Source organism: Paramormyrops kingsleyae, chromosome 25 (genome assembly GCF_048594095.1).
Source record: "Paramormyrops kingsleyae isolate MSU_618 chromosome 25, PKINGS_0.4, whole genome shotgun sequence".
Lineage (NCBI taxonomy): Eukaryota > Metazoa > Chordata > Actinopteri > Osteoglossiformes > Mormyridae > Paramormyrops > Paramormyrops kingsleyae.
The window spans coordinates 5,448,692-5,460,919 of NC_132821.1; the positions used below are offsets into that span (position 1 = coordinate 5,448,692).

The 12,228-nt window shown below is 44.2% G+C and overlaps 12 non-coding genes across 12 annotated transcripts; all 12 read left to right on the forward strand.

The window, feature by feature from the left end:
- The first annotated feature begins 5,675 nt into the window (after positions 1 to 5,675).
- Positions 5,676 to 5,749, forward strand: trnat-ugu (transfer RNA threonine (anticodon UGU)). Its single transcript has one exon. It is a non-coding gene; the product is annotated as a tRNA-Thr (tRNA).
- Positions 5,750 to 6,160: 411 nt separating this feature from the next.
- On the forward strand, positions 6,161 to 6,234 carry trnat-agu (transfer RNA threonine (anticodon AGU)). Its single transcript has one exon. It is a non-coding gene; the product is annotated as a tRNA-Thr (tRNA).
- A 494-nt stretch (positions 6,235 to 6,728) lies between these two features.
- On the forward strand, positions 6,729 to 6,802 carry trnat-cgu (transfer RNA threonine (anticodon CGU)). Its single transcript has one exon. It is a non-coding gene; the product is annotated as a tRNA-Thr (tRNA).
- Positions 6,803 to 7,213: 411 nt separating this feature from the next.
- trnat-agu (transfer RNA threonine (anticodon AGU)) lies at positions 7,214 to 7,287 on the forward strand. Its single transcript has one exon. It is a non-coding gene; the product is annotated as a tRNA-Thr (tRNA).
- Positions 7,288 to 7,781: 494 nt separating this feature from the next.
- trnat-cgu (transfer RNA threonine (anticodon CGU)) lies at positions 7,782 to 7,855 on the forward strand. Its single transcript has one exon. It is a non-coding gene; the product is annotated as a tRNA-Thr (tRNA).
- Positions 7,856 to 8,266: 411 nt separating this feature from the next.
- trnat-agu (transfer RNA threonine (anticodon AGU)) lies at positions 8,267 to 8,340 on the forward strand. The gene has a single exon. It is a non-coding gene; the product is annotated as a tRNA-Thr (tRNA).
- Positions 8,341 to 8,840: 500 nt separating this feature from the next.
- On the forward strand, positions 8,841 to 8,914 carry trnat-ugu (transfer RNA threonine (anticodon UGU)). The gene has a single exon. It is a non-coding gene; the product is annotated as a tRNA-Thr (tRNA).
- Positions 8,915 to 9,325: 411 nt separating this feature from the next.
- Positions 9,326 to 9,399, forward strand: trnat-agu (transfer RNA threonine (anticodon AGU)). The gene has a single exon. It is a non-coding gene; the product is annotated as a tRNA-Thr (tRNA).
- A 984-nt stretch (positions 9,400 to 10,383) lies between these two features.
- Positions 10,384 to 10,457, forward strand: trnat-agu (transfer RNA threonine (anticodon AGU)). The gene has a single exon. It is a non-coding gene; the product is annotated as a tRNA-Thr (tRNA).
- A 494-nt stretch (positions 10,458 to 10,951) lies between these two features.
- trnat-ugu (transfer RNA threonine (anticodon UGU)) lies at positions 10,952 to 11,025 on the forward strand. The gene has a single exon. It is a non-coding gene; the product is annotated as a tRNA-Thr (tRNA).
- A 411-nt stretch (positions 11,026 to 11,436) lies between these two features.
- Positions 11,437 to 11,510, forward strand: trnat-agu (transfer RNA threonine (anticodon AGU)). Its single transcript has one exon. It is a non-coding gene; the product is annotated as a tRNA-Thr (tRNA).
- Positions 11,511 to 12,010: 500 nt separating this feature from the next.
- trnat-ugu (transfer RNA threonine (anticodon UGU)) lies at positions 12,011 to 12,084 on the forward strand. The gene has a single exon. It is a non-coding gene; the product is annotated as a tRNA-Thr (tRNA).
- The last annotated feature ends 144 nt before the right edge of the window (positions 12,085 to 12,228 follow it).

Consider the following 12,228-nt stretch of genomic DNA (forward strand, 5'->3'; position numbering starts at 1 on the left):
CCGTTGTCATCGGGCTAGTGGACAACATGGGCTTTATGGGGGCGTACGATCGAAACCCTTTCAATTTTCAACATTACGATGCTGAATTTGTAGCGCTTTATGTCGACGGTCAGCAATTCCCTGCAAAACCGTTTCAGCCTGATTTTAACAGGGGTAATATTGCCCGTGAGTATTACAGCTTGGTTCTGGCCACGGGGAGGCATTTGAAAAACGATCCTGTAGCTGTTGACAGAAACGAATACATAAGCGGCTACACTTTGTACGCCTTTAACTTGTCACCGGACGAAGGATGCAATCAACACCTCTCTATGGTTAAAAGCGGAAACATGCGCCTAGAGATGAGATTCCGTCAACCTCTGGCCAGGACTGTCACACTGATAGTTTATGCGACCTTCGACAATATAATCGAGATTAACCAAAGGAGAAACGTGCTGTACGATTACTACTAGTCATGAATACCCTGGAGCTATCTAATATCCTTAGTAGAAACCGATGGACCGCGAGACATTTTTATGGTGTTTTAGCTTGTGATGAGCTGGAAAAAGTAAAGCTTGATAAATTACCCGCAATCTTCATCGTCAATACACATCCTAGTTCTGCCCCCGGAGAACACTGGCTGGCGCTCTTTATTAACAATGACAGCTCCGCAGAGTTTTTCGACTCGTACGGGAATCCACCTGATCACTCCAACTTTCCGAGAATCATAAAGACATTCATGACGAGGAACTGTGACCGGCTTGTTTACAACGCAAAGCAGCTTCAAGACGATCTCAGCGTGACGTGCGGCCAACATTGCCTTTTTTATTTAATTAACCGCTGTAGAGGCTATTCTTTTTCTAAAATTCTATCGTTTTATAGCAATGATTTTAAAAAGAACGATGCCATGGTTTCTCATTTTGTTTCTAAATTTAAATACACCAATCGTGTGAAAAATGTGTTTACCAGAATGCAAACGGTGAGATGTTGTTGTAAGGCTTTGAAAAGACGGCATGTTAAATAAAAACCACAAAGACAAAATATCACGTTTCAGTGTTTTTATTAAGTAAGCACAAAAACATTTTTAAAACATAAGCCAGTCTGGTTTTAAGAATTTCCGTGGGGTGCTACGGGTCCGTGGAGAATGACAAAAACGTTTGGGGGTACTGTCACGCGACACATCGGTGGGATTCTTGATCGCTTCTATGAGACGGCAGACATCTTGGTTAGGTATGAGGGAGCAAGGCATGTTGAGCCTTGCCAGTCCTTGTAGAAACTCGCCCCATCCCACAGGTCTTCTCTCATCGCCCACATTACGAGGGTTGGTAATGTTTTTAAGCAAATCGAGCATGTGCGACCCCGCGATAGTCTTTCCATTAAAAACAAACTCCCCGCGCGGGTTCCACGCGGTGACGGCAGAGTTTTCAGGCATTTTACCCATCATATATTCAACCTTTTTCTTGTTACGCGGTGCTGCATTTTTAATAACATCATCTATGACTGTGTCCCCAGCATCAACAGTGGCGCGTGCTGTTTCTTCAGTGTCGCGTGCCGTCGCTTCAGTGGGAAGTGTCAAAGATAACGGCTCATTATCACCTTGCCTGGCCAGATTCAAATATCTCTGTAACACCTCTGTATACAAGCGGACCTTTTCGTGATCAGCAACATCAGTTCTTGATAAAATGTTGCGTATTGCAATGTCCAGCTCGCTTTCGGCAGTCTGCCTTATTGTATCTTTAGGAGCTGTGGCATCATGCAGTTTTTCAAGTTGTGACTTCGGGACCAGATACATTTTCCTAGCGTAATCCATTTTCTTAACCCCGATGAAAAAGACTGGTGAGAAACGGTATGGCGATGCTTAAAAGTGGGAGAATGAACCCCCCACCGGTCTGGTTAATAGCCTTCTTCTTTCTTTTTAACGATGCCCGTTTGCTCGCAAGTAGTTTAATACCGCTTTTTTGCTTTTTAAGTCTTGCAGTCTGTGATTTGGTTAGCGGGATGTTACCGCACAGTACGTTCAAAGCTATTTCACAAAGAGTGTTCAGCAAACCCGGCGAGGCCGTATTTAAAATTTTCTTTCTCTGTCTGGCGTTACTGTCAAATAAAGCTTTCAGGGCACTCCAGTTTCTTTTTATACGAGCCGACATCGTTAATATTTTTTCTTGAGAACGTAAGCAACAGGCGTCTCCGGTCGAAGTAAACCAGATCTGAGTCTGTAGTCCTCGGGTGTCACGGCTTTTAAATCCACGAGCAGGTGCCCGTAAGGGGCTTTTGTGGCGTCTTCGAAAGCTTCTAGAAAAAACTTTGAATGCCGCGGGTACATCTGACGTGCAAGTACGCTCGTCTGTAATTTATCTCTGGGGTTTTTAAATAATACGATGTAATTGGCGTTCAGATTGATTGTCCGACTTTTCTTACCTTGGAAGAAGAGATTCTGCACCAGATAAATAACACTCAGATTTCTGTGATGCGTATACTTGGTGAAAGCTTTTTCGACTTCGTTATTGTCGCAGGCTTTTTCCATTAGATCGTCAATGATGATTAGGTTGATTTTATTTGGAGGCAAAAGTTCATCGTCACACAGAGACTCCGGAATTCCTTCCACAAATTTAATGTTCTTTATTTTGCACAGCAATTCATCATACAGCGGTTGCCAGCAAGAATAGCACCATACAACATTTTCAGGAACTCTGGATAATGTACAATCCACATTGTCCAACAGTCTTTTAATGAAATATGACTTGCCAGAGTTACTAGGTCCCGATATAATACAAGAGAACGGATGCTGAAGTCTATTGTCGAACCCTTCACTAGTAGCCATAAGGTAAGGTCGTGTAGTCAGACTGAAGCTGCCGCTTAGTGTACACGACCTTGAAACACTTGCTGACTGTCTTATTTTTTAAATGGAAACCCCTTTTATCCCGCACAATCTGCTGCGTGGATGTCCTGATCTCTCTAGGGGTGTCACGTGGGTTACTCACATAGTCCTGAACCAATCCTGTCAGAGATGCAATATTGACAACTTTTGAATTGGTGTTATGCAACGTGATCCCCTTCACTTTCATGCTCGTTTTGCCCTTTGCCGTTCTGTACCCATAAGTTTTGGGTCCCCCTGAGACAAATTCCACAATGTGATCATCTGGGTCCAGCTCGCTTGTTAGTTCACCGAGAAAATCGCCCAGAGGGGGCGCCCAGTCACCCGGTTTGCTGACAAAAATGATAGAGTCTGTATCATGATACAGCGTGCGCCGTCCCAAGCGGTCCATGAGATTGTACAGCTCAAGCCTGGCATAAGCTGTAGTGAAAGCGGCAATAAAAACATTGACATGCCGCGGCATGCTAGTGGCCATCTTTATGTGACGCCATTGGACCATGGCCACATTGTCATTCAGGAAGGAAAAGTGAGACACATTGACCAGCTTTGAAAAAAGGAAGGTGAGAAACTCATCGGGATCTTTGATGAGAGTCGTGCTCGCCTGATTTATTCTCTGACCAAACTTTCCCCAAAGACTGTTTAGAAACAATTTGGAAATTTGGCGTTTCACTTTGTTAACCCCGATGTTCTCAGGGTTCAAACGGATGCCCTCCTTCTCAAAGTAAGTCTGAATGTATCTCTCTTTATCCTCAGCAGTCTTTGCCCAAGAGGGATAGCCGGAAGCCTCCTGTTTTCCCTTTAAATGATTATTAATATAGCCAGCAAAAAGTGTGTCTGTCCGGTCGGGGAAATGCCAGACCTCAAAAACCTTTACGACTTTGTAGCCCTTTTCAACAGCCTTGTTGATTTCGACACTGCACCACGTACCGATCAGAGCTCTCTGTTCATCTGAATGATTACAGACCCCCTGCCTCTCGGCTTCACAGCATGTTCTGCAAAGTGTGAACATGAGTTTACCACCGCATCTGTAAGGCAGAACCGGTAGGTAAAGTCCTCTCGGTGGGTAAACTTTGGCTTTGATCACCCCAAAATAGTTTTCGATGCTGTCAAAATCATTGTAAATGATTACAGGGTGGCCTACAGGGTACTCCTTAAACTTGTTGACTGAGGGGTAAAGGCTAGTAAAGTCGTAGTAATCTATGCGCTCATCACTCTGCGCTTTATAGTGCAGTTGTAGAGCGTTAGTTCTGCCACCAAACAGAGCATCCCGAGGATCGATGCGGTCTGGAAAGTCAAATTCTCTCAAGAATGCCTGCACATCAGCCTTTTCAGCCTTCAATTTATTCCACTGGTGCTCCCAAATAACATATACATTGAGGTTGTATGTGTTTTTAAGGGCAAAGATTTTGTCCTGAAACTGTTGATGCATGTCCCCAAAACGCAGTTTTGTTACAGGATTCACTTCGTGTGAATCAAAGCATTCTGGGCACCCGTGAAAAAAACAACCAGCAAATTCGTACGCCGTACGAACCCCACCGGTTTCAGCATAGCCATCGCCCAGGTTGGTGGGGGTATACTTGGCATCTGGTTTACCAATCAATATTCTTTGTTTGCTGTGCGGTTTCGGGAAAAACATTAGCGACGTTTTATGACATTACGGCAAATGGATAATTGCCTGGGAACGGATGACCGGTCTATTCCGACCTAGGCTTCAACAGGTGCGTTGAAATATTTGAAATAGCGTTCGATCCGTTTGTTGTTACCATTTTGAAATGGTTGTCTTACGAACCATTATTCTTTGTTTGATGCATGGATTCGTGTAAACATCAGCGATTTTTATGACTACACCATATGTCTAATAGCCTGGGAGCGGATAATTCTATTATTCCTTGTGATTAGTCGTCCGTTGATGAAATTAGCTCAATGTTGCTAAACAGTCGGGACCTGTGGTGCTAGAGTCCGACTTTTATTTTAATTAGAAATAGATCATTTTATGCTGCTTACAAATAAGTCAGATTAACAAATAGAGTTAATGCGCATTCTGTCAGTATGATGGCGTGTTCACACAATTAAGGGACAAGGGCTTGCGTTTACAATTCCCGCCTCCGCCGGCGATTTTGAACGTGTGTTTACGCCCCTCCCCTTCCCCCCAGCGATCGGCCATTTGACGCGGAAGTTTGAACTGGCCGGCCGCACACGGGGCAAGCTGTGGGGCTAAGATGTTTGCTGGTTAAATGTTTTAATCAACCTAACAATGGTAAACATCGCTAAAAGGTTTTCTTGTTCTTCTTTAAATACGTTGGTTAAATGTAATGGGTTTTAAAATGCTTGTGCTTGTTTCGCATTTGCTCTTTTGGGCTTGTTTAAAAGTTAAAAGTTTGGGACGTGTCGTTTGTTTAAAAATACGGTGTTTCGCTTGGGGCATGTCTCTACTTGTTTAAAATATGCCTACTTTTCTTTCTTTTAAATGTATCACTAAAGTTTTGCCCTAGCTTACGTTCATCCTGCTATATGTTTTATTATTCCTTAAAAACGTTGTTAAAAATAACACATTAATAAAATACATGTAATGTATTTTATTGTATTAAAGTTTAACAACCCCCCAAACCATACGACCCCCTATCGGCAACACGTGGCATAAGCATGTATACCATTTGGCCAAAACCCCCTCCCCCCGACCAATCAGAACAGAGGATACGCCCACCTCCCGCTTATGACGTCACAGATGGGACAGAGCTTTAAGCTCCTCCCACAAAATAGGCCCCGCCCAAGGTACCACCTAACCTCTCTATCCCTGAAGTAAGAGGTGCAATTCTTACCAGGGGGTGCTGTGGCTTAGTTGGTTAAAGCTCCTGTCTTGTAAACAGGAGATCCTGGGTCCGAATCCCCCCAGCACCTTGTTAATGCTGATGAATCTTTTGCCAAGAATAACCTTCATGTCTGCTGGAGGCATGGTAGGTGTAGACCTTGTATGTTAAGAGCAAAAGTGTCAGCTAGGCACTCGCACAACGTGTCTTTGCTCCTGCCATGGAGGCATTACAATAGTTCTGCTCGAGAAAATAGTTCAATACTGAAGACTTTGCTAGAAGCCACACAGCTACCTTCTTCATTGGGCAGTGAACATGACAGAGGTGAACAGCAGTGGCCTGGAGAAGGATAGTTATGGAGAAGAAAGAATTTGAAGCGGTTGTGTAGAGGAAGTGTTGACCAATTTCAACGGTTGGCAAGGATCATAGCCACGATCATGTAATTGTGAAATACGTAACTGACAGACAAGGGTAGTGGTGGTCCTACTTTTCCCTGTCTCTTGGTGCTGTGGCTCAGTTGGTTAAAGTGCTTGTCTAGTAAACAGGAGATCCTGGGTTCAAATCCCAGCAGTGCCTTGAATTTCACTGTAGGAAATGAAATGCTGTGAGCTTCTTGCCATTTTTCCACTGAAGGCCGTCATTGTGGGAAGAAACTGTCAGAAGCAAATCATTTGCTCCAGGTGAGGCTTTAGTTCTGAATCTCAGCATGGCCCAACCAGACGCTGCCATGTGCATAGCACACGCTGACTGATTACAGTACAGGAGCCTCTGACTCAAGGTGTTTGAGTACACTATGTCAGTGTTTTCTCGAAAAATGTTGTCCACACAAAAATCTTGGGCCCATACCTACTTTCTCAGTAGACCACTGAGATCTGGTTGAAGTTTCAGCAGATTCTCATTATCTCAATTGCCACCATTACGATCTACTAATTGAAGAAGCAGGGGAGTCTTGACTGACTCAAATAATGAAGAGTGTACAATTGGCTTGCTTCTAAACATTTTCTGCTGTCACGCTACTAACTTTAGTAGTTTGATAATCCCTGAAATGTGAGTTTCAACTTTTAATAGTGGGTGCTGTGGCTTAGTGGTTTAAAGCGCCTGTCTCGTAAACAGGAGGTCCTGGGTCCAAATCCCAGCAGCACCTTGTTAATATTGATGAATCTTTTGCCAAGAACAACCGTCATGTCTGCTGGAGGCATGGTAAGTGTAGACCTTGTATGTTAAGAGCAAAAGTGTCAGCTAGGCACTCGCACAACATGTCTTTGCTCACGCCATGGAGCTATTGCAATAGTGCTGCTCGAGAAAATAGTTCAATACTGAAGTGTTTGCTAGAAGCCACACAGCTACCTTCTTCGTTCGGCAGTGAACATGACAGAGGTGAACAGCAGTGGCCTGGAGAAAGAAAGTTATGGAGAAGAAAGAATTTGAAGCGGTTGTGTAGAGGACGTGTTGACTAATTTCAACGACTGGCAAGGATCATAGCCATAGTCTTGGAGTTGTAAAATACGTAACTGACAGACAAGGGCAGTGGTGGTCCTACTTTTTCCTGTCTCTTGGCACTGTGGCATAGTTGGTTAAAGTGCCTGTCTAGTAAACAGGAGATCCTGGGTTCAAATCCCAGCAGTGCCTTGAGTTTCACTGTAGGGAATGAGATGCTGTGAGGTTTCTGCATTTTTTCCACTGAAGGCAGTCATTGTGGGAAGAAGCTGTCAGAAGCAAATCATTTGCTCCAGGTGAGGCTTTAGTTCTGAATCTCCGCATGGCCCAACCAGACGCTGCCATGTGCATAGCACACGCTGACTGATTACAGTACAGGAGCCTCTGACTCAAGGTGTTTGAGTACACTATGTCAGTGTTTTCTCGAGAAATGTTGTCCACACAAAAATCTTGGGCCCTTACCTACTTTCTCAGTAGACCACTGAGATCTGGTTGAAGTTTCAGCAGATTCTCATTATCTCAATTGCCACCATTACGATCTACTAATTGAAGAAGCAGGGGAGTCTTGACTGACTCAAATAATGAAGAGTGTACAATTGGCTTGCTTCTAAACATTTTCTGCTGTCACGCTACTAACTTTAGTAGTTTGATAATCCCTGAAATGTGAGTTTCAACTTTTAATAGTGGGTGCTGTGGCTTAGTGGATTAAAGCGCCTGTCTCGTAAACAGGAGATCCTGTGTCCAAATCCCAGCAGCACCTTGTTAATATTGATGAATCTTTTGCCAAGAACAACCGTCATGTCTGCTGGAGGCATGGTAAGTGTAGACCTTGTATGTTAAGAGCAAAAGTGTCAGCTAGGCCCTCGCACAACATGTCTTTGCTCACGCCATGGAGGCATTGCAATAGTGCTGCTCGAGAAAATAGTTCAATACTGAAGTGTTTGCTAGAAGCCACACAGCTACCTTCTTCATTGGGCAGTGAACATGACAGAGGTGAACAGCAGTGGCCTGGAGAAAGAAAGTTATGGAGAAGAAAGAATTTGAAGCGGTTGTGTAGAGGACGTGTTGACTAATTTCAACGACTGGCAAGGATCATAGCCATAGTCTTGGAGTTGTAAAATACGTAACTGACAGACAAGGGCAGTGGTGGTCCTACTTTTTCCTGTCTCTTGGCGCTGTGGCTTAGTTGGTTAAAGTGCCTGTCTAGTAAACAGGAGATCCTGGGTTCAAATCCCAGCAGTGCCTTGAGTTTCACTGTAGGGAATGAGATGCTGTGAGGTTTCTGCATTTTTTCCACTGAAGGCAGTCATTGTGGGAAGAAGCTGTCAGAAGCAAATCATTTGCTCCAGGTGAGGCTTTAGTTCTGAATCTCCGCATGGCCCAACCAGACGCTGCCATGTGCATAGCAGACGCTGACTGATTACAGTACAGGAGTCTATGACTCAAGGCGTGTGAGTACACTATGTCAGTGTTTTCTCGAAAAATGTTGTCCCCACAATAGTCTTGGGCCCATACCTTACTTTCCTTAAGTAGTAGATCACTGAAATCTGGCTGAAGTTTCAGCAGATTCTCATTATCTCAATTGCCACCATCACGATCCACTGAGTGAAGAAGCAGGGGAGTCTTGACTGACTGACATAATGAAGAGTGTACAATCGGCTTGAATTTAAAATTTTTTTGCTGTCAGGCTACTAGTTGTAGTACTTGGACAATCCCTGAAGTAAGAGACACAATTCTTACCAGGGGGTGCTGTGGCTTAGTTGGTTAAAGCGCCTGTCTTGTAAACAGGAGATCCTGGGTCTGAATCCCAGCAGCACCTTGTTAATGCTGATGAATCTTTTGCCAAGAATAACCTTCATGTCTGCTGGAGGCATGGTAGGTGTAGACCTTGTATGTTAAGAGCAAAAGTGTCAGCTAGGCACTCACACAACGTGTCTTTGCTCCTGCCATGGAGGCATTACAATAGTTCTGCTCGAGAAAATAGTTCAATACTGAAGACTTTGCTAGAAGCCACACAGCTACCTTCTTCATTGGGCAGTGAACATGACAGAGGTGAACAGCAGTGGCCTGGAGAAGGATAGTTATGGAGAAGAAAGAATTTGAAGCGGTTGTGTAGAGGAAGTGTTGACCAATTTCAACGGTTGGCAAGGATCATAACCACGATCATGTAATTGTGAAATACGTAACTGACAGACAAGGGCAGTGGTGGTCCTACTTTTTCCTGTCTCTTGGTGCTGTGGCTTAGTTGGTTATAGTGCCTGTCTAGTAAACAGGAGATCCTGGGTTCAAATCCCAGCAGTGCCTTGAATTTCACTGTAGGAAATGAAATGCTGTGAGCTTCTTGCCTTCTTTCCACTGAAGGCCGTCATTGTGGGAAGAAACTGTCAGAAGCAAATCATTTGCTCCAGGTGAGGCTTGAGTTCAGAATCTCAGAATGGTCCAACCAGACGCTGCCATGTGCATAGCACACGCTGACTGATTACAGTACAGGAGCCTCTGACTCAAGGTGTTTGAGTACACTATGTCAGTGTTTTCTCGAAAAATGTTGTCCACACAAAAATCTTGGGCCCATACCTACTTTCCTTAAGTAGTAGACCACTGAGATCTGGTTGAAGTTTCAGCAGATTCTCATTATCTCAATTGCCACCATTACGATCTACTAATTGAAGAAGCAGGGGAGTCTTGACTGACTCAAATAATGAAGAGTGTACAATTGGCTTGCTTCTAAACATTTTCTGCTGTCACGCTACTAACTTTAGTAGTTTGATAATCCCGGAAATGTGAGTTTCAACTTTTAATAGTGGGTGCTGTGGCTTAGTGGTTTAATGCGCCTGTCTTGTAAACAGGAGATCCTGGGTCCAAATCCCAACAGCACCTTGTTAATGTTGATGAATCTTTTGCCAAGAACAACCGTCATGTCTGTTGGAGGAATGGTAAGTGTAGACCTTGTATGTTAAGAGCGAAAGTGTCAGCTAGGCACTCGCACAACATGTCTTTGCTCACGCCAAGGAGGCATTACAATAGTGCTGCTCGAGAAAATAGTTCAATACTGAAGTGTTTGCAAGAAGCCACACGGCTACCTTCTTTATTGGGCAGTGAACATGACAGACGTGAACAGCAGTGGCCTGGAGAAAGAAAGTTATGGAGAAGAAAGAATTTGAAGCGGTTGTGTAGAGGACGTGTTGACCAATTTCAACGGCTGGCAAGGATCATAGCCACGGTCTTGGAGTTGTAAAATACGTAACTGACAGACAAGGGCAGTGGTGGTCCTGCTTTTTCCTGTCTCTTGGCGCTGTGGCTCAGTTGGTTAAAGTGCCTGTCTAGTAAACAGGAGATCCTGGGTTCAAATCCCAGCAGTGCCTTGAATTTCACTGTAGGGAATGAAATGCTGTGAGCTTCTTGCCTTTTTCCCACTGAAGGCCGTCATTGTGGGAAGAAACTGTCAGAAGCAAATCATTTGCTCCAGGTGAGGCTTGAGTTCAGAATCTCAGCATGGCCCAACCAGACGCTGCCATGTGCATAGCACACGCTGACTGATTACAGTACAGGAGCCTCTGACTCAAGGTGTTTGAGTACACTATGTCAGTGTTTTCTCGAAAAATGTTGTCCACACAAAAATCTTGGGCCCATACCTACTTTCTCAGTAGACCACTGAGATCTGGTTGAAGTTTCAGCAGATTCTCATTATCTCAATTGCCACCATTACGATCTACTAATTGAAGAAGCAGGGGAGTCTTGACTGACTCAAATAATGAAGAGCGTACAATTGGCTTGCTTCTAAACATTTTCTGCTTTCACGCTACTAACTTTAGTAGTTTGATAATCCCTGAAATGTGAGTTTCAGCTTTTAATAGTGGGTGCTGTGGCTTAGTGGTTTAAAGCACCTGTCTTGTAAATAGGAGATCCTGGGTCCAAATCCCAGCAGCACCTTGTTAATATTGATGAATCTTTTGCCAAGAACAACCGTCATGTCTGCTGGAGGCATGGTAAGTGTAGACCTTGTATGTTAAGAGCAAAAGTGTCAGCTAGGCCCTCGCACAACATGTCTTTGCTCACGCCATGGAGGCATTGCAATAGTGCTGCTCGAGAAAATAGTTCAATACTGAAGTGTTTGCTAGAAGCCACACAGCTACCTTCTTCATTGGGCAGTGAACATGACAGAGGTGAACAGCAGTGGCCTGGAGAAAGAAAGTTATGGAGAAGAAAGAATTTGAAGCGGTTGTGTAGAGGACGTGTTGACTAATTTCAACGACTGGCAAGGATCATAGCCATAGTCTTGGAGTTGTAAAATACGTAACTGACAGACAAGGGCAGTGGTGGTCCTACTTTTTCCTGTCTCTTGGCGCTGTGGCTTAGTTGGTTAAAGTGCCTGTCTAGTAAACAGGAGATCCTGGGTTCAAATCCCAGCAGTGCCTTGAGTTTCACTGTAGGGAATGAGATGCTGTGAGGTTTCTGCATTTTTTCCACTGAAGGCAGTCATTGTGGGAAGAAGCTGTCAGAAGCAAATCATTTGCTCCAGGTGAGGCTTTAGTTCTGAATCTCCGCATGGCCCAACCAGACGCTGCCATGTGCATAGCAGACGCTGACTGATTACAGTACAGGAGTCTATGACTCAAGGCGTGTGAGTACACTATGTCAGTGTTTTCTCGAAAAATGTTGTCCCCACAATAGTCTTGGGCCCATACCTTACTTTCCTTAAGTAGTAGATCACTGAAATCTGGCTGAAGTTTCAGCAGATTCTCATTATCTCAATTGCCACCATCACGATCCACTGAGTGAAGAAGCAGGGGAGTCTTGACTGACTGACATAATGAAGAGTGTACAATCGGCTTGAATTTAAAATTTTTTTGCTGTCAGGCTTCTAGTTGTAGTACTTGGACAATCCCTGAAGTAAGAGGTGCAATTCTTACCAGGGGGTGCTGTGGCTTAGTTGGTTAAAGCGCCTGTCTTGTAAACAGGAGATCCTGGGTCCGAATCCCAGCAGCACCTTGTTAATGCTGATGAATCTTTTGCCAAGAATAACCTTCATGTCTGCTGGAGGCATGGTAGGTGTAGACCTTGTATGTTAAGAGCAAAAGTGTCAGCTAGGCACTCACACAACGTGTCTTTGCTCCTGCCATGGAGGCATTACAA